Source organism: Triturus cristatus, chromosome 7 (genome assembly GCF_964204655.1).
Source record: "Triturus cristatus chromosome 7, aTriCri1.1, whole genome shotgun sequence".
In the NCBI taxonomy this organism is placed as follows: Eukaryota; Metazoa; Chordata; class Amphibia; order Caudata; family Salamandridae; genus Triturus; species Triturus cristatus.
The window spans coordinates 1,284,674,230-1,284,696,070 of NC_140590.1; the positions used below are offsets into that span (position 1 = coordinate 1,284,674,230).

General features: G+C 45.4%; 1 long non-coding RNA gene across 2 annotated transcripts in view; it reads left to right on the plus strand.

Annotated features, from left to right (window-relative positions):
* The first annotated feature begins 3,976 nt into the window (after nt 1-3,976).
* Nucleotides 3,977-21,841, plus strand: part of LOC146811892 (uncharacterized) — a 252,533-nt gene continuing 234,668 nt past the window's right edge. The window contains exon 1 of one of the 2 annotated variants that reach the window (XR_014966794.1): nt 3,977-4,093. This is a non-coding gene — a long non-coding RNA (uncharacterized LOC146811892). Of the gene's footprint in view, nt 4,094-7,731; nt 7,907-21,841 lie in introns of those variants that run through there. The other variant, XR_014966795.1, reaches the window with a different exon arrangement.

Here is a 21,841-nt window from a genome sequence, read left to right on the forward strand (position 1 = left end):
AGCCCTGGGGGAAAAAATAACCCAGTGGAAAAGCCCTTCTGCCCCCATCCTGCCTTTGGTAATTCAGATCAAGAAGAGCTTGTACAAAAACTGGGTTTCTGAAATTATTCACAGCACAGTCCCCAGAGACATATTTTGGTCTCCAGCCCACCCATCCCATTCTGCGTGTCATACGGATTTCGCCTGCATCATTGTAAGAAAATTGCCACTGCTTGCCCAGCCAGAATATACCCTTATTTTTCAGTTTAGAATGTGATTCCCTAAGACCTTTATTAAACTCTGGTACTCCAGTTAAAATAATAAGATATGGTGTTGAGGCCGGAGAAAAATGAATGCATGGCAAAGGTAGCCTTTCTTCATTAACTTCTGTTCATGAAACAGACCCCTCGCCAGACCTATGATTAGTACCCTGATGAGGCAAGTAATCACATGCTGGTGGCCTTGCTGTAAGGGTCTTGCGTTTATTTCCAGCTTCCAGCCTACTATTGGGAGGAGCAGCCTGCAATACCAGTTGATTTACGGACTCAACCCCCCTTTGTATTGCCTCTGTCTTGCTCACCCAGGACTCAACCAAGGTGGCAAGCTTATCCACTTGCTCCATCAGGGTGTTAAGTTCATCCTTAACAATGACCCTTACTTGGCCCTCTAAATCCACCACCAAGTTGGACACCCAAGGTGGCTGTTTATGAAGTCACCAGATTCACCATTCACTGAAGGCTTTGCAACACGCTTCTTGCATTTAGTCCCCAGGCTTGCAGCTGATTTTGGTTTCCCTTTTCTAGCGGGGCCATGTTGAGCACCCTCCAGATGCTGATCAGCGCTGGATGTTTCGCATATCATTGCACGAGTCCTTGGCTGCAGCATTGAAGAATCTGAGGCCAAAGCTGGTGGTGGACTTGATGCAACAAAAAACAGAAGAGGGAGTATCCCCAGGACCCAGCGTCCTAGTGAAAAATAGAAATTGAGAATGATACAGAAAAGAAAGAATTCTTTCTTTTGTAAAGAAAACCTTCACTCACCAACCTGGTTGGTGACATGCTTCATCATCGGGGTCCACCCAAATGACCGAGTGCCACTTAGGTGTGCTTTGACGCCTGTAACTACAGCGGAGCTGGTTTTATTTGTGTGGGGTGAAAAATTGAGTGTATTAAAGATGACTTTGTTTTACTTCCTAAAATGTTATTAGGAGTTACAAGACATAGTTAAAACCAAGTGAGATACTTAGGTTGGCTCAATGTACCAAGAAGTATCAGTGTTTTCGTGAAGATATGGTCGACATGTTTCAACCTTATAAATGGCAATGCAAGGTTTTCTTCAGGACCAGGTGTATGAACCGGGAGGTATGCGCACGCTAAGGCGCATCCTTCCCTGATTCAGCAAATCGCCAGACTGTCTACTTACTGTTCAGCACCCTTACAGCCTTCTGTGTAAGTCATAACCAACTATCTGAAAATGATAGATCAGAATATATATTGCACAATTATATGCATTACTTATTTGTGAGTGTAATGTTCCAATTCATCATGTATATACTCTCCATAGTTGAGCAGTGGAAGATCTCGACTTCTGGCACATTATGCATGTCATATTTTAGTCACATATTATTCATGCAAACATGCAGTGATGCGTTTCGTAAACAAGAGTCTTATAAATACTCTTTGCCACTTGTACAGACCCACTAGCGTTCACAATTGTAAGTGGATGTGATGCGCCTCCGTGCATCTTAGGAGCGTTTTGTGAAAATGACTTAAAGCAGTCTCTTGGTCATGCATCACAAATACCACGTCATTTAGCTTTTTAGTGGTTGTGCACTTAGAGCGACAAACGGGGGTAGGGGGTGGGGAGAACCAAGGTTTGTCCGAAATAAATAACCTAAAAATTCACGGGAAACTAAATAAAGTTTTGCCCCATGGAAACCGTGGGGGGGCCAGTTATAGATGCAATCTGTTGAGTAAAACGTAAAAAGAATAACGTTAAAAGCATCCACTCACAAATGGCGTTTCTTACGGATCGACAAGGGAAGGCACTGCCTTTTTGGTGAAGGGGATATGGCGGTGCCCATCTGCAATGGTTGTGTACTCATGTCATATAACTCAGAAGCCCGCCGGGATACCTGCAGTGGGGCCTCACGGAGTCCCGAGGATACCAGCGTCATGTTCTCAAGAGCTTATATGCCGGTTACTCGCAATCGGTCTTCCGCCCACCTGATCGCGCTCATCTCACTTGACCACGTATACGTGTGACTGGGGGCCATGGTGTATTGTGGACCACCCGGACTAAGGGATAAAGTGAAAAGTATTGTGATTGCTGTACTCTATAAGGGATCGAGGGTAAACCTGTGATCTCTCGATTATTCAAAACGAGTAACTTTATTATTACAAATACGAGAAAAAGTGTATCTTGATCTGATATTTTTGCATAAAAACTATATGGGTAGCAGTTTTTTTCAGTATAATTCATAGGGATCGAGAGTAACTGTGTATTCTTCTCGAGTGTTGGAGATAGTCCAATGTTTTAGTAAAATGCATGTAACCGAGAGTGAATATATATTCTCTCGAGTATTGGAAAATGCGACGGCTTATATGGACCGAATGTATGCTAGTCCAATGTTTCAGTATATAGACTTCTTCGTTTATGATTTAGCTATTGTAGTTTATTATAATGTCGTAAGTATTACAAGTAGGCATGCATGGTGTTCTCAGAAGGACATGTTGTTATGACCATAGCGGGTTGCCTCTCATAACTAATGTCACTGTGCCAGATTTGAAACGTGATATCTAGCCTATAGGGAGACGGTTTTGTGGTGGAAATCAGGATAAAGACGTCTATGGGACTCAGGATAGATATGCTGTGTGTCAGTGTTGATCACCTTTGTTTGAAAGTGTTCCAGGGTATATTATCGTTCAGGCCAATAATATTGGTTGCTAGTCTGTAGACCCAACGTTGTTCTTTTTCAAATAACCGTTGTGTAGGGTCTCACACTAGCTGCAACAGCAGTAATGTGGTATACCTAATAACCTGCCCATGCGGTCTATGGTATGTGGGCATGACAGGAAGGAAGGTGAAACAAAGGATCTGCGAACACCGTAGCACTATTAGGTGTAGGAAAGTCACTACCAAACTGACTGAACACTTCATCACAAACAACCACACTACCAATGACATGAAATGGACAGTGATAGAAGTAGTGAAACCAGGACAAAAAACTACACAACGGTTATTTGAAAAAGAACTACGTTGGGTCTACAGACTAGCAACCAATATTATTGGCCTGAATGATAATATACCCTGGAACACTGTCAAACAAAGGTGATCAACACTGACACGTAGCATATCTATCCTGCATCCCATAGACGTCTTTATCCTGATTTCCACCACAAAACCGTCACCCTATAGGCTAGATATCTCGTTTCCAATCTGGCACAGTGACATTAGTAATGGGAGGGAACCCGCTAGGGTCATAACAACATGTCCCTCTGAGTACACCATGCATGCCTACTTGTAATACTTACAACATTATAATAGACTACAATAGCTACATCATAACCGAAGTAGTCTATATACTGAAACATTGGACTAGCAGACATTCGGTCCATATAAGCCATCGCATTTTCCAATATTCAAGAGAATATATATTCACTCTCGGTTACATGCATTTTACTAAAACATTGGACTATCTCCAACACTCGAGAAGAATACACAGTAACTCTCGATCCCTATGAACTATACTGAAAAACTGCTACCCATATAGTTTTTATGCAAAAATATCGGATCAAGATACACTTTTGCTCATATTTGTAATAATAAAGTTACTCGCTTTGAATAATCGAGAGATCACAGGTTTACCCTCGATCCCTTATAGAGTACAGCAATCACAATACTTTTCACTCTATCCCTTAGTCCAGGTGGTCCACAATACACTACGCCCCCCAGTCACATGCATACGTGGTCATGTGAGATGATCGCAATCAGGTGGGCGGAAGACCGATTGCGAGTAACCGGCATATAAGCTCTTGAGAACATGACGCTGGTATCCTCGGGACTCCGTGAGGCCCCACTGCAGGTATTCCGGTGGGCTTCTGAGTTATATGACGTGAGTACACAACCATTGCGGGTGGGCACCTCCATATCCCCTTCACCAGGAAGGCAGTGCCTTCCCTTGTCGATCCGTAAGAAACGCCATTTGTGAGTGGATGCTTTTAGTTATTCTTTTTACGTTCTACTCAACAGATTACATCTATAACTGCCCCCCCCCCCACGGTTTCCATTGGGCGAAACTTCATTTAGTTTCCTGTGAGTTTTTAGGTTAATTATTTCAGACAAAACCTTGGTTCTCCCCACCCCCGTTTGTCGCTCTAAGTGCACAACCACTAAAAAGCTAAATTACGTGGTATTTTTGATGCATGACCAAGAGACTGCTTTAAGTCATTTTCACAAAACGCTCCTAAGATACACGGAGGCGCATGACACCCACTTACAATTGTGAATGCTAATGGGTCTGTACAAGTGGCAAAGAGTATTTATAAGACTCTTGTTTACGAAACGCATCACTGCATGTGTGCATGAATAATATGTGACTAAAATATGACATGCATAATGTGCCAGAAGTCAAGATCTTTCACTACTCAACTATGGAGAGTATATACATGATGAATTGGAACATCACACTCACAAATAAGTAATGTATATAATTGTGCTATATATATTCTGTTCTATCTTTTTCAGATAGTTGGTTATGACTTACACAGAAGGCTGTAAGGGTGCTGAACCGTAAGTAGACGGTCTGGCGATTTGCTGAATCAGGGAAGGGTGCACCTTAGCGTGCGCATACCTCCCGGTTCACACACCTGGTCCTGAAGAAAACCTTGCATTGCCATTTTTAAGGTGAAACATGTTGACCATATCTTCAAGAAAACACTGATACTTCGTGGTACATTGAGCCAACCTAAGTATTTCACTTGGTTTTAACTATGTCTTGTAACTCCTAATAAAATTCTAAGGAATAAAACAAAGACTTTTTTAATACACTCACTTTTTCACCCCACACAAATAAAACCAGCTCCGCTGTAGTTACAGGCGTCGAAGCACACCTAAGTGGCACTCGGTCACTTGGGTGGACCCCGATGATGAACCATGTCACAAACCAGGTTGGTGAGTGAGGGGTTTCTTTACAAAAGAAAGAATTCTTTCTTTTCTGTATCACACTCCATTTCTATTTTTCACTAGGACGCTGGGTCCTGGGGATACTCCCTCTTCTGTTTTTTGTTATATAACCCTAGGGGACTGGGAGTTGTATCCCGACAAATATCCCTTACTCTCTTTGTGTTTAATACAAGGTGGACTTGATGCGTCATGTCTGGTGAAGGGTAAGGCTAGATCCGGGGATAGCGATAAACGCCTTACAGTCAATTCAATTTCAGTGGCCACTACACCTATAGCCCTCTGGAGCATCCTATCAATCGAGGTTTGTTGGAAAGTTGTTAGAGGTTGCAGGGGTGGCATTTGCTTTTTACCAGCGCAGGTTCGCTTCCCCATCTTTAAGGATAACGCATTAGTGCAATTCAAATCTCTTTCGTAACTTTTGGCCACGTTCTACCCTGTGGTTAGCTCCTGATATATGTGGCTACCCAGTACAAGCGGAGAGGAAATAGTCCCGTCAAGAGTAAAACATAGTTTGGACAGACCATGTGGAAATTAGAACAGCTGCGTGGTCTCAACGGCAATAAGTAAAATCAAAGTGTTGTGTCACTAACCTTGGGTCCCGCGATGGTATGGTTAATCAAGTCCAGAGTTCTCCAGGAGCAAGCCTCAGAGGGGTGGCCCAGCCCAGCCTCTTCCGGGGTCTGATGGGTGCAGACAGGCCCACCCTTGGCCCAGGCATGCCCGCGTACGTCCCGTGCTGCAGGAGCCCTGAGCTCTCTTTATGCACCTCCGGGCGCGGTCTCAAACGTTGGCGCCTCCTGGCGTTTGTGCCCTTGGGGGGTTGGAGTCCCCGAAGCTGGTGAGGAGGTGCGGTGGCTGAGACGTGATTTCACTTGTCAATTCTATTCTGACTTGTTTTCTTTTTTGCAAGAAATAATACCTACATGCTCACATCTTTCATTAGTCAGCATCAATATCACTCACCCATCTTCTTCACTGTCGCTCAACAGTGACGTTGAAAATCCTTTCAGCAAATAATTAGATGACAATCAGCCTGTTTCAGTTTCTACTTGCCTCAACTGATGTTGCCGTTTACTTCGGTAGGCGTGACTGGAATGCTTCTGCAACTTTCTGGCAGGCATTTTGTCCTCATGACTTGATGCACTGGCAGCTATTTTGCCTTCATGACGTGACACACTCACTTTTTCCCTCGCTTTGCAAAGTGTTACAAAATGATTCTCTTTACGACAGCCTTTACATATCTTCCCAATGGCATGAAATGTATCTTCATGTGGAAAGTAAAGTAGTAGTGGTACGCAATTGCACCTCTTTGTACAAATATTTGTGCATGTAGTATCTTATGAATTCTTCAAATAATTCTAGGTTGGTGCTATAACGACACCCAAAACCCTTCTACCCAGGGTACCATCTCAGATAGCATCCACAGATCCTTTGTGTACAATTACATCAAAGAGAGATATCCACGCACAAAAGTGGAAGACCAAAAAGTATGACCAGTTCATATAGTAAGGCTGCCTAGAAGCTTTCAATTTTGTGGTTTATTGCAGAAAAACACCAGGTTCTGTAATTTTCTATACATTCATTATTGAATAACAGCCGACACATATTACATCAAACAGCGACTTCTTCAAGGCTGTAAATTATGTATGATTATACAATTACACATAAATAAAAGGCATTGTCATTTACAATGTCAATAGCTCAAACTCTCTTAAATGCAAGACCTATTGCATTGCAAATGCATGTTTGACATTTTTGCACAGACAATTCCCTATTGGGTTTTCCATTCTGTACTCTCAGAACCTTAATATTGGGACCCTCTTTGTAACTTTGACCCCCCTACATAATCCTTCTGTGCATGGTTAGGCATTTTTAAAGTGATTGTACTATAATGCTTTGCACATTTGGGGGCATTCTAGTCAATAGAATGCAAATTAGCTATTTATTATATATTACTAACTAGTAAAAAATTGAATTTCCTGCTGAGTGTTGGTAAATTTCCTTAACTTTTCAGGTCTGGTTTGACAGCACAGCTGTCTGCAAGACCTATTGCTTCAGAATCTTTAAAATATACATAGAGGAGTGCGGAGCATGAACTGAGGACAAGATGACTGCTTCCCAATAACACTCTGAGTGGAACCCATCTCTGCACCTGATTCTTTAGTGCGGGAGCACCTCTGATTTAAATTAGTGCCTGCAAAACTGTGGTAGAGGCAGAGTACAATAACTGCCATAGAACTGTCCTGTTCAAGGTGGGCGCCATGTTCTTGGTTTGCAATGTGACGGGAGGGTGGCGGACTCTCTGGGTGCATTCTGTGAGAAAGGATGCCACCCATGTGAGTGCATGGTCTGTCTACCAATCTTGCCTAACTGGTCAATGAGTGTGTGGTGGGAGACGTGTTGAAGGCTGTGGAGAGGTCAAGGAGGATCAGGGCGGCTGATTCTCCTCTGTCAAGGAGGGTGTGGATGTCGTCTGTTGAGGTAATCAGAGCTATCTCTGTGCTGTGGTTGGTTCTGAAACCTGATTGGGAAGGGTCCTGTTTTGTTTCTCTCCAGGTGTTCGGTGGGTTTGAGGTTGATGGCCTTCTCCAGGACTTTGATGTGGAAAGGGAGCAGTGAGATGGGACTGTAGCTTTGGAGTTCGCTGAAGCCTGCTGAGGGTTCCATGATGAGGAGTATGACCTCGGCTTGTTTTCAGACATCAGAAAAAGTGGTGGTGATTATCTAGGCGTTGAGGATAGAGGTGAGTTGGCAGCTGATCTTGTCTCTTCCGAAGTTGAAAAGTCAGTGGGGGCAGGGGTCGGTGTGTGCTCCCAAGTGGATGGAGTTCATAAGAGTGATTGTGTTTGGTATGCTGAGTTGTTTCCATGCAATGAGGGGGTGGTCGGTGGTGGTGGTCGATGGAATACTAAGGCGGCTGGAGGGTTGGGGATCGAAGTTTTTGTAGATGACAGTTATCTTGTGGAAGTGGTCAACGAGTGCGTCACAGAGTTCCTGTGAGGAGGGTATAGAGTTTCCGCTGGCTGACTGGCAGGTGAAGTCTGACAATGGTGAAGAGTTCATTGGCTTGGTTGGCACTGGTCTTGATCCATTGGGTCAGAGCTTCCTTTTTGTTGGCTTTGATCTGGCGGTGGAAGTCGTTGATGGCTGATTTGAAATTGGCTCGGTTGGTGTGGTTCCTACTGGTGCACCATCTACTTTCTAATTGATTGCACCTGTGTTTTGACATGCTGAGCTCTGGAGTGTACAATCTGGGTTGTTTGGAGGGTCTGTGCATTTTGGCTGGTTTGGTTGGAGCGAAGTGGTAGGCGGCGCTGGTGATCTAGTCATTGAAGTTCTGTACTGTTTGATCCTAGTTGGTGGTGTCTTTGGGATATGAGGTGCTGAGGGTGTCAGTCCATTGTTACTGAGTGACCTTGGATCAGCTGGGGAAGGGGGCACTATGGCGTTTGGAGTGGTTCGGGCTGGTCCGACGATGGTGAAGTGTATGATGGAGTGGTCCAACCACGTGAGTTCCGAGGTGTGGCTGTATCTGATTCTGTTGCTGGATGTGAAGATGGGGTCCAGCCTGTGTCTTGCTTTGTGCGTGGGGTCGGTGACTAGCTGCTTGAGTCCGATGTTGTCCAATGTTTTTAGGAGGTCAATGGAGTTGGTGTCAGTGGGGTCGTCCAGGTGGAAGTTGAGGTCTCCCAATAACACACAGTGTTTGGATTTGATGGCTATTAGGGTGAGGAATTCCGTGATGACGTCGCTGAGGCTGGTTCATGGTCCTAACGCAAGGGTTCCTCTAATAGTGGTTTTATCGGTGCGAAGCTGGAAATTCATGTGTTCCATTATTGGCATGGTGTCTTCATCAGAAATGGTGCAGGTAATTGATTCCTTATGTATGATGGCGATGCCGCCTCCATGTCTGTTGGTGCAGTCGGGGTGTTTCATCTTGTAGGTGGTGGTTGTTGCCATGGCGATGTCTGGGGTCAAAGCAGGGGTGAGCCAGGTCTCTGTAATGAATGTCACATCGGGGTCGAGGGTGGAGATGGTATCCCTGAGTTTGGTGGTGTGTTTCAGAGTGATCTGGGTTTAATCAGGAGGTAGCTGAGTTGTTCTGGGGGGGTCTGCGCCTCACCGGCTGGCGTGTTGTTAGTTGCTGTGAAAGTGGTTGGTGCTTGGGTGGAGGTAAATTGGCAGTGGAAGTAGATAAAGTGGCCCGCTGTGGAATGAGGTGATGCGAGGTACAATTGTTGTTGCGTCCGGGGTCCAGGGCACGAAGGTCAGCGGCGGAATACCTGTGGGAATGCAGAGGGCCAGGGCTCATGGCGTTGGGCACGGTCTAGCATGGACAGGTGCAGACAGGCTTCCCTTTGCGGCATCAGCAGCGCGGCCACACAGTGGCCTATAAATGTAGGACTGGGAGGTGGAGGGGCTGGCAGGGAGGGCGGTGAGCATGGAAACGGCAGGAGCAAGAAAAATGTCAGGAAAATGGCACATTTACTGGAAGAGCAAGTACCCAAGAACATTTTAAAAATACAAAATGCCAAAGTGAACACCAAAATAAATTCCCACAACAACTACAATTAGTATTACAGTTATTGTCTGAGCAGTGCACAGATGCACTTAAACAATATGTGGAAAGAGAACCAACAAGTGATCACCTGACCTCATGAGAGCAGCTAGAACTGGAAGCTTTTGGACTGCGAGTGAGGCAGTACACCCAACAAGGTGGACAGGGCAGCGGGTGGGGGGTGGGCAGCGCAAGACTAGATGTCAAGGGTTCATCACTCCATAAGTAGTTCTGGGAGGAGGGAGGGGCTGACAGGGAGTTGGGAGGGTGGCAAGCAGGGAAATGGCGGGAGCAGGAAAAACAGTGGGAAAATGGCACAATTACTGTGAGAGAAGTGCACAAGAGAAATTCTGAAATACAAAAGATCAAAGTGAATGCCAAAAACAACTACATTTAGAATTTCAGTTATTTTATGAGCAGTGCACAGATGCACTTAGACAGTATGGGGAAAGAGAACAAGTGGTCTACTGACACCAAGAGAGCAGCTTTGGGACTACGAGTGAGGCAGCAGACCCAACCAGCTGGACAGCGGCAGAGGAGATAGACACAAGTCCAGGGGTCAAGGGCTCCTCTCTGCAGCTGCACAGTGGCCTCCATAAGTTGTTGTGGAAGGTGGGATGGGCTTGCATAGAGGTGGGAGGGCAGCAAGCAGAGAAATGGTGGGAGCAGGAAGAAACTGCAGGAAAATGGTGCAATTATGGGGAGAGAAGTGTCCATGAGAAATGCTGAAATACAAAAGACCAGAATGAATACCAAAATAAAGAACCAATTAGAATTGCAGTTATCTTCTGAGCAGTGCACAGATGCACTTAACTAGTATGGGGCAAGAGAACCAACAAGCGGTCACCTGACCTCAGGAGAGCGGCTTAAACTGGCAACTTAGGGGCTGCGAAGGAGGCAGCAGACCCACAGAGCTAGACAGTGGCAGCGGGGAGGGGTGGCACAAGGCCAAGAGTACTCCCAAAAAAGGAGTCCCACATTCCCAAATTGTTAGTATTATTTTTTGTAGTTTGATATAGGGTAAACTCGGCATAAAGGCATCGGAGCAATTACCATGAGCATCCGGTAAAATTGCACAAGATCAAATTCATTTTTATGTCGAGCCTAGTGCTGCTCTGCGAAGTTTCTTGTGTTTACTCCGCCACTGGTGTTTTCGTATAGTCCTGTATGATGTAATGGAAAGATATAAATAAATGAGGGTGGGGATGAGCAGTCAGTCACGTAGTAAGCCCTGAACCCAAAATCATGGGTACCCAGTCTGAACATTTATTTCTAGGCCCTTTCCAGCCCATTTCGTATTGTGCGTTTTGTGAGAACCTCCACCAGGGCCGGACTGGGAACCACAACCTGCCCTGACAAAGTGCTCGGCCGGTCCCCCGGGGGAGGGGGGGGGGAGGGGGGTACCGCCGAGCTTTTTGCCAGGGCCGGTTTTCGGCCAATTTTGTTACAGGGACGATTTTGCAAAAAAGCGGCCCTGTAACAAAAACGGCCCCCAGGGGCCCAAAACCGGCCCCCACCCGTGCGGCGTACCGGGGGATTGCCCGGTGCCCGCTACGGCCAGTCCGGCCCTGACCCCCACTGAGCACCGAGGGACTCAAAATGACAAGAACAACCTCATCTATTATAGTGACTCCTGTTTACATCATATGCCCATAGATGGTGGTTTGAATGAATCGGTCCTTCCTGCTTTGACACACTCTAGTTACCCGAGTCGTGAGGTACACGACAATATAAATCTGTCTTATTTACTTCAGTGTTCCTGATTTCTTTACCCTTGTTTATTTGTTTACAATAATTTAATTGTACCGGATCACACTGACAATCCTATGGTACGTTCAAGCAGCCATGTTGCGACTTAAGCTCTGCCTTTGATTTCTAGTGGAGCTTACATTTGTGCATGAGACTATGGAACATTGTTAATCTGGTTCTTTTTTTTTCTTCTCCTGAGTCAGATGTATTACTTACTGAAACCCCTCATAAACAGTTTTTTCATAAAATATATGCATAGAGTAGGATTTAGCTCCGCCAAGATACAGTATTGCTATTGGCTGTTTGGTGCATTTTCTGTACATCTTAAAATTCCACTGAATCATCACACATATTCCGTAGCTGAAGTCATGCACTGTGTACAGAGAGCAATCTTTTAGGTCTCGCCTAGCTCAGCGTGCATGCGCTACCCTAGGAGATGGCCTCTTGGAATCACTCCAGCTTCCAAGAGACTTCTCCGGGTCAGCCTCCTACCACACATTTCATTGGCCTTTGCGTGTGGCTTTCAAAAATTGAAAGCCCGCAATTGGCCAAAGGCGGGTGCATGTCACACCTTCTCTCTAAACATTGACTCCCAGGGGCATCGGGAGCGAGCAGCAGCGCGGCCTGGTACCAGCTGCATACCTTACATTCCTTGCAGTGCGCGCGCACCACACGCGGTCTTGTTTCCAATAGGCGGCTCTGCGCCTGCACGTTGTCTTTGCCGGGTGCCTACAGTAACTTTCTTAAATACTTTTCCTTTGTTGACTTGGCAGGTGGTCTCCTTCCTTCAAAGATCTTCCATGCAAAGTAAATAATTGTTGGGGAACAACTATCTCAATAAAGCTTTCACACTTAAGAAACCTGCGCATTTTCTATAATATTCAGAGTCAGAGTAAGAAGAACACAAAATGAGATGGACAGTTTGTACGCCATATTTCACAGTTTTCTTTTTTTTCTAAATGTAGGTGTCCTTGTTGCGTAATCTAATGCAGAATCACAGAGAAAACGTGATCCTTGACTGAGGCTTAGTGACCGAGGCCATAATGCAAAACGTTAGAATAACCTGTTTGTGACTTTTACACTTGTCCATGTACGGCTCAGTACCTGCCAGTGCAAGACTGGTAGAGTGTCCCCGACCCCTCATGCAAGTCAGTGCCTCGTCCATCCAGGGCAATGAGCCACGTTCTTCCGGGGCAGAGGAGCCGAAGATTCTCTCCATTTCAAGTTCCTTTTCTATGTTGCTGGATCTCTGAGACCCCGCTGAAGTGGAAGTGAAGAGATGAGTGGGTGAAAGGGCGGGTGGGTAATCCCAACAGTGATACAGATTCTGTTTGGCAACCCATGGCGCTGACAGGGTCAGTACCGTATGCTCACAACTGAGGCCTCCATACACCAACAGCCAGCCAGAACCGTAGCTAAACTGAGGGCCCCAAACACTCCCAGCCTCCTGAACTGAGATTAAAACTGAGTACCCCAGAACGTGACAAGAACTGAGGGGACATGCTAATTCTTGGGCGGCGTGTAACACAAGGGTGTCTCACCATATTTTAGAGAAGGCCTTTCGTTTTCCGGCACACTATGGCTTTTTTGTTGTTGTAGGTTTGTTTCCAACAAATAGTAAATCTTTTAACTGTGCTTCTTGAGTTGTTGATCTGGAGTTTAGAATGATTACGGGTGCCTGGTGACAAATTGGCAAATTGTTAATTTCTCCAACTACCTTCCAGAAATTCTGCAATATAAAAGCTGGGTGTGTAAATTGATACCGTAGCTAGCAGAGCAGCGCATTTATTTGATGTATATGTATCAATTAATCCAGTGTTGGTTTTAATTCACATAATGCAGATTTATTAATGTATGTTGAAGGTTCATTAGAAACGTAAAAAAAATAAAAAGCAAAGCTTTGGCATGTCTACATGGTACTCTGCCAACCCTAGACCGGAAAGAAAATCCTATCTCTGTGGAATGCATTAGAGAAAATCTCTCTCCAACCATGAAATGCCTCCTCAAATCCATCAGAAAAAAATATACACAGCAGACATCTTTAAAACAAAAGCTAAATTCTATATAGAAATAAAGATTAAAAACACACAGTAATAGGCAAAAAGTTTCAAGCTACTTAAGATTGTGACAACATCCAAACTCAGCAATAGTGCCCTCACTTCTCATTGCTGCTTGGACATAGTATCAAAAGATCCTTGAGATCAAACAGCATGTAGAAACTAATGTCTCATCTACAGCGTTCCCCACAGGTCCTCACATACTGTAATTGTGTTTATCTAGTGCTTCTTACCCTTGACCAGACTCTGAAGCGCTTTAAGACATGTTGCACTGTACTCAGAGGGGATGCCTTGGTTGGAAGAGTGTGTATAAGGCTCAATTCTAGTAAGATGTAGTACGTGAGAATCAAAATTGTGCTCTTACCAGGGGCGGTATCCACAACATTCAGAAAAATAGCTGATCCTTTCTCATCGCTAGTGATGTCGCCATTGTAGGATGCCGTGCCATCCACACTAAGCCATCGAGCTATGCGGCAGAACTTCTGCCTTCCCACCTAACTGAAGGAGCCAAAACTTCTAGTCAACCACTGGCCCCATACCCTAAAATCATATATCACAATTCATTGCATAAAGCCCACTAAAGAAAGGTGTAATCACCCCCATCATGAAAAATATTAAAGCTGATCCCAACAAAATGGAAACTACTGCTCCATCTTTATCATTCCATTTATTGATAAACTCTTGAAGAGCGATGCGGCTAAGCAACTCACTGCTCACATAAACTAACACTTCCTAATAGCCAACAACCTCTCAGGCTTTAGGGCCATGGTCAAGGCAGTAGATGATGACCTAAATGTCACTGCTGATGGAGGTGCTCCCCTTCTTGTGCCTTCTGTGGCAGTAGACATTGTTGACCATGACACATTAAACGATCAGCATCAGTGCTCCAGTGATTCAAAAACACACACCTGCGCCTCTTCAAAAATAGTGAAGATCAACAACTTCTCCCCTCCTCTACCTAGGCCCTTAGATGTACCAAGAAGATCTCTACTGATGCCTGCACTATTTAACCTTTTCCAAGAGAAACTGGGCTATCTAAAGCACTCCCAACATGAAGTGTCACCAACATGCAGATGATAACAGCTCTACATAAGATTCAAAGATGCTAAATTAGCTGTGCACTTCAAAACATAGCCAGACACAAAACAACACATGGTGACACAGAAAACACGAAACCAAGCCCCTCTAAATCTGGCCATCTCCTCAAACTCCAAAAAAAGCAAAACAGCTAAATGTCTTGAAAACTTGCAAAACAAGGACTTCAGTCCAAAAACTGGCACAAATGCCAAGTCCTCCGGCGTCTTTCTTGAAAATAAATCAGCCATGGACGCAAACATCAAGGCAATAAAAAAAGCAGCTAACCATGAGGACCACAGCCTTAGATGAGTCAAACATTTTGTCATGAAAGATGGTGGTCATATCATGTTACGATTGCGGGGTTAGACCTGGAACCATTGGCTTGAGTCTCCCTTCCATTTTTTCTGATTGCCTCCTCTGTTTTTTATATGTTTTGCTGGTTTAGATGCTTTGGGCACTGTGCCACTGCTATTCAGTGCCACAGTGCAAGAGCTCCCTATGTTAAATTGATGTATTGATTAGTGACTCCATGATTGAGTTATTTGATTTACTTGTCAGACCCTAGTATAGTGCACCAAGTGTGCCCAGGGCTTGTAAATCAAATGCTGCTGGTTGGCTTGCAGCACTGGTTGTGCCACCCGCAGAAGCAGCTTGTAAGTGCACCCACTTACCAGTCCCTAAACCTTCCCTTTACTTCATATCAGACACCCCTAAGGTAAGCCCATGGGCAGGGTGCATTGTAAGTATAAGGTAGGACATGCCCTGGTGTGTGTGGCATGTCTTAATAGTGAATTACAGCCATTTTTGTTTTTCACTAGTGCAAGGCTACCAGTCCCCATAAGCCAGAATAGGCAGTTTGATTATAACACCTTATAATTCTGACTGACCCAGGGAACATGGTAGAAATTCGAGTTTAGTATGCCTGAACTCAGAATGATAAAATGCATCTTTTAGTGAAGTTGGGTTTAACATTCTGTGTTTGAAAATACCACTTTTAGAAAGTAGGTTTTTTCTTACCTATCCATCCAGCCTGCCTCTGCTAGCATGTGTATTGTGTGTCTTGTTTTGTGAGTGACAGGGGCTGGGGGATTCCAGGAGACAGGGTGAGTCAGCACAGGGCTGAATAGACCTATCTGTATGTAGAGTGGTGGGAGGAGTTGCACCTGGGTCTGAATAGGGCTGTGCCTGCCTTCCACAATGCTAGCTCCACCTCCTGTGGTGCGTCTGATGTCCCTGCCCCACCCTGCCAAAGGAAAGAAGGAGTCCTGTAAACAAAGTGCTCCAGGACTGCACAGAACTGGTTTGGACTAGGTACAGGCTCCTCTGCCTTCAGAGGACAAAGGATTTAGTAGTATAAATATGGGTACCCAGACACCAAGACTTGAGATCACTTCTAGAACAACAAGACAAACCTCTGCCAAGGAGAACCACCAAGGAAGCTGTAGGAGTTGGACTGCCCCCCTGCCGTTGTGCTGTGTTGCTGGGTTGGCCTTCAGTGTCAAGGAGAGGGAAAGGAACTTTCAAAGAACTTTCATCATCCTGCAGAATATTACTCCAAGGGCTTGAACTTGTGCTTGACTCCTGCTGAAGTCTCAGGGACAAAAGACTTCACCACCAGCGACCCTCTGAATTTCCTTGCTGGGAAATCTGTCTGCAGAAGCCTGCGTGTCGCTGGGAGTTGGAAGTGCGACTCAACGAAGAAGAAGCGTGTCCCAGTCGCAGCTGTTGCCGTCGCATTGCTAGAGAAACGTGTCGCCGCCGCAGAGGTCTCCACCGCATCACCAGAGAAGCGTGCCTTCGTCAAAGCTGTTACCCGACGCATCACCGGAGAAGCGTGCCACCGCCGCAGAGGTTGCCATCGCATCACCGGAGAAGCATGTCACAGGGCCTGTCGCGGCTCCAAACTTACAGAGTTCACCGCACGGCCGCCGGCGTGCACGCATCGTCTTCACAGCGTCGCATCAAGGGTGCCATCTTATCGCATCGCATTGCATCGGATTGTCGCATCACATCGAGGCGCCATCTGGTCGCATCGTAACTGGAACGCAGTACGAGAATCAACGCATCACCTCCTCTCGGGTAAGGACCAAGACGCATTCCCTACTCTGCGCAAGCATTGAGGCGCGACGCATCCCCTCCCCCGAAGCAAGGAACTGTCGCATCTCCATCCCTGCGAACCTTTTGTTTGTTCAACATTCAATCAAATTTAGGCAATGAGGATCGGTTGTAATTCACCGTCCAAAATCCAAGAAACCTGGTCACTTTCATCAAATACAGAATTATGTTAGTATATTTCATAAAATGACCCCATTAATGGTCTTGCACGAAAAACTGAATATGTGTCCCAGGTAGTAAAAATTGGGCGTCGACGTTTCGACCCGTCTTGATGGCCTTAGGGATTTTTAAGCCTTGGCCTTGCGGGTCTTCATCAGGACCAAAGAGGGGGCAACCTGACTGGAAGGTGGTCTTACTCAAACATCTAATCAGATTCAAAGGACTTATATCACAGGAAGGAATCCCGACTTCCAATGGATGGAGGGCTTGGTGTCACAGATTAATCAATTTCGATCGCATCATGGACGGTGAATTACAACCGATCCTCATTGCCTAAATTTGATTGAATGTTCTTACTACTATGTACCTCCCATTTCTTGTCTCACTCACTCACTCTTTAATCACCTTCTTTTGATGCACGTTCTCCTTGGAGCAACCTCGTACTGTCCTATCAATATTGCGAATTGGCAAAAAAATAAACGTATGTATATTATTTCACAGTGTTTTGGATGTTGTCCTTTGTTAGATTGAATTATATATTGAGTATTGCGAGCTTTGTTCTCAAAGAGTTTTTCTGTTTTCAAGCTCAGGATTAGAAAATTATTTAACTAAGCGAAGCATATGGCTCAGATATATCGATTATTGGTCAAGGACCACTGTTTTTGGTATCAGTAATGAATCAACGTCTACATGTCCCCACAATTCAGAACCATACATAGCTATTGACCGACATTTCGCGTTATAAATGCTCAGCATGTCCCTAGGGAGTTTATTTCCCAGTTTCCTGGAAAAATTACTCAGGCCCGCAATTGATCTGAGAAACTGCATTCTTCTTGATTTAACTGCGCTTTTCCAGTTAACATTGCTATCAAACATTATTCCTAAATATGAAAAAGTTAGTGTTTGAGGTAAAGTCTCAATTCTTATTGAAATGTTGCGTCCCTTAGCTGACTTACGGCCGGCTTTCATTACATGCGTTTTGCCTATATTAATTAAAAGACCCAGATTCTCCATAAAATTAACAAATTTATCTAAGAGATATTGAAGAGCATTAGGGGTGCGGGCCATAAGCACCGCATCATCTGCGTACAATAATACTGGTACTGGCCTATTGCCAATTTGGGGCAGGTCCTTATAGGAGTCCACAAGGGTAACACCCAGGCCATTAATATACAAATTAAATAAAAAAGGCACGGGCACACACCCCTGGCGGATACCCTTTGTGATGTCAACTGGGCTAGTGCATTCGCCGTTCATACCATATCGAATTTGGACAGAACAAGTTGAATACAGATATCTAAGAAAATTGACAATGGCAAAGTCAACACCCATGGAGGTCATGATAGACCAAAGTTTATCATGGACCACACAATCGAATGCGGAGGACAAGTCCACAAACGCAAAAAACAAATTGCCCCCTTTTATTTGTGTATACTTGCTCACTATCAGGTTCAGGTTAATGGCCTGCTCTGTGGTCCCAACACCTTTGCGGAAGCTGTATTGGAAGACGGTCAAAATATGATTACAGTCTGCCCACTCCTGTAGTCTGTCCAACACAATACGGCCCATCACCTTAACCAAAGAATCCAGCAAGGAGATGGGTCTGTAATGTGCAGGGCAGTTTCGATCTCCCTTTTTAAATATTGGTACGATGTGTGATTCCGACCATGACACTGGGAAGCCAACTTCCCGAAAGGACTTAAAAACCAGGGTCACAAGAGGACACCAGAGGTCGATATTGTCCTTTAAAAATATCAATCGTGTTAAGTCTATATAAAGAATGCTTATTTTTATAAAACCTGTGTAGTGTCCATCTGTAGTGTTTTCACTGTATTACTGCATGTGTTCACAAATGCTTAACACTCTGCCTCTGAGATAAGCCTGTCTGCTCCTGCCAAGCTACCAAGTGGGTGAGCAGGGTTTATCCAGTTCTGTAATCCCCTTTTCCTGACTTAGAAGCAAGGGTCCCTATTTGGTCAAAGGTACCTACCTCTGCCAACTAGAGACCCCCAGTTCTAACATGTGGGAACTCTCTTCCAGTGAGACATCCTGTCCCAAGAAAAGCGTACTACATACACAAGCCAGACTGATAGCGAACACAAGGAAACATTAAACTCAACTCGTATAGAAGCATTTTTGCATTGTTACTCCTGTAAAGATCACAGATTACTTTCCTATGACTATGCGACATGAAGAAGAAATATTACACACATAGCGCCATGGCAATGGAACAAAATGCGGCCCAATAAGCGTTTTTTTTAGAGCAAATTTACTAATAAACACACATTCGCATATTTATTACTATAGTGCAAATGACAGTTTAACGAAATCCAGTTTAACATGAGAAAAACACTGCTTGTGGTCTCACACCTTGCAGGCTACATCGACTTTATGCAGAGAAACAACTCTGACTCTCATGGATTCTTATCCCTTGCACACGCTCTAATATTCAATGCAGGTTACGCGCACATTAGGTGCACACAAAAGGAATAGGAGTAAAGTCTTTTTTTGTACTTTCTTTGTCTTTAATCCAAAAACGCCCAGCCAACACGTGTTTCGTCATAAGGGGGTTACCCCTCGACTTCTTCAGGGCTGTCTGGCTCTTTAAGTTTTAAATTCAGTCACCTCTCCGCCGGTTGCACTTCCGACTCGGCTGCGCCTGCACGTGGTCTTTGGCGGGTGCCTACAGTAACTTTCTTAATTGCTTTTCCTTTGTTGACTTGGCAGGTGGTCTCCTTCCTTCAAAGATCTTCCATGCAGCACTTATAGACGACGACACTCTGTGTGATCTTGTTCATCAATAGATATATTTCAGCCCCGGTGTTTTCCTTCACTTTACTTTCTTACTCGAAACACTCAGTGCGTCCCTCATTTCATCTCATGTAATTCTATTTTAGATGCTAAGAGTCCGTGTGATCTTCGTTCTTGTCTAGGCACCTGTCTGCCCCGGTGCTTTTCTTTATCTTTGTTTCTCATGAGAAACTCTGATTTCATAAGCCACTCACTGTCTCTCATGTCACATCAGTGTGACTCTGTTTCTGATCCTGACACTCTGCGTGATCTTGGTTCTTGACCATGTATCTGTGAGCCCGTGTTGCACTCTGTGAGCCAACACCCAGTGCGTCCCCGGGTGGTCAGTGTTGGTCACTGTCCCTCATTTCACATCAGTGTGACTCTGTTTCAGATGTTGTCACTCGGTGTGATCTTGGCTCTTGACTAAGTATCCGTGAGCCCGTGTTTCAATCTCAATATGATTCTGTTTCGTATTTGGAGACGCTGTGAGATCTTGGATCTTGACTAGGCATCTCTCAGCCCCTCTGTCTTAGGTCACTTGTATTTTATACACAAACACTCAGTGCGCTCTTAAGGGTGTTATTATCCCTCATTTCATCTCGGTGTGATTCTGTTTCAGATGTGGACACTCTGTGTGATCTTGGTTCTTGACCAGGTATCTGTGAATCTGTGTCGCACTCCTTGTGCCAAACTCAGTGCGTTGAGGGGTGGTTAGTGTCGGTCACTGTCCCTCGCTGGCCATCATTTCACCTCCGTGTGACTCTGTTACAGATGCTGACCTTATGCTACCTTGATGTTACAGATGTGTGATCCTGGTTCTTCACTAGGTACCTGTGCGCTCGTGATGCACTCCAGTCTTGATTTAAATGCCAACGATCAATGGGTTCCCGAAGCTGGCACTATCCTTCATTTCAGTTCAGAACAACTCAGTGTTTGGGACCCTCAGGGGTCCGGTGTGCCGCGTCACTTCCGGGTAGAGGGGGCAGTGGTTGAGGTACATATACCTCTCCCCGTCCACTGGGTGCCCTCTTTGCCCACTACCCCGACGCCGTTTCACTCCCCACCACATACCCGGCGTTCAGGCAGGGTGTGGGGGCGGGGGGGGTTTGTCTAATGTATTCTTTTGTGTTGCAGGTGGAGTTACAGGGCAACCCAGAGCCTGTAAGGTACATTTGGGTACCCTCTGCAGGAGCACAACAAGGGTGCAAAAGTCAAATATCCACAGGGAGATCCTTGCGTTGGACCCTGGAGGAGCGACAGCACCCCGTTAGTCCTACGGGCGGTTCTGGACCTGAGCAGCCGGGGGTTGCCTGGCAGGCTCCGTCTCCTTATGGGGCGTGAGCAAAGGGGTGGGCTGTTGGTCCACCGGTGGGAGGGGTCTTCCCTCCCCAAAAATATGGCAAACACCGTTGGGCACAGCCACGGTGTAATTTGGCTCATCAGGTGGCAGAAGGCGAGAGGCTGCCTGCCTTGGGATCACCCGTAAGATAACCCACCAATCTTGGCATACTTGTAATGCTAAAACAACTGCAGCAGTTTTTTCCACAAAGAAGGTGTCTTGTCTGGTTATTTCTCTAGGAGATTGCTGTATGGGGGATGGTGAGTGTTGCTGATATTGGCACTATGCATGGTCTTGGTTCTTGATCAGGAATCTGTGAGCCCGGGTTGCGCTCGTCTTTTATACATTAACACTGAGTGGGTTCCTGAGGTAGTCACTGCCCCTCATTTCACCCCACTTCACCCCACTATCATTCCACCCTTGAGTGGTTCATTCTCATGTAAGACTAGCAGCAAGGGCCATCCGTAGCTGGTTAACGAGAGCCGCCACAGCGCACCTCACTCCTAGAAGGACCCTGGCCTTGTTTCTCACATTGCAACATTGTATTCTCTGAATTGGCACCACTGTTGGTGGGTTTGTGTCTCCGGCCTGGCAAAGCGAAAGTTGTCACCAATGGCATTTGCTGTTCTCCGCATCAAACACCTAATCAGACCCGGTTTGTGATCTTGGGCACATCACCTACTCTCCCAGCCCTGTCATTAGAAAACATTGACAGAATCTGTGACAGATTTGCGAACCAGTAACCACATTTGGAACACAATGTATTACGACGATAGGTTTACTTTAAAATATGGATTAATTGCGGAAAATGCGCTTTCAATGCTTTTCCCG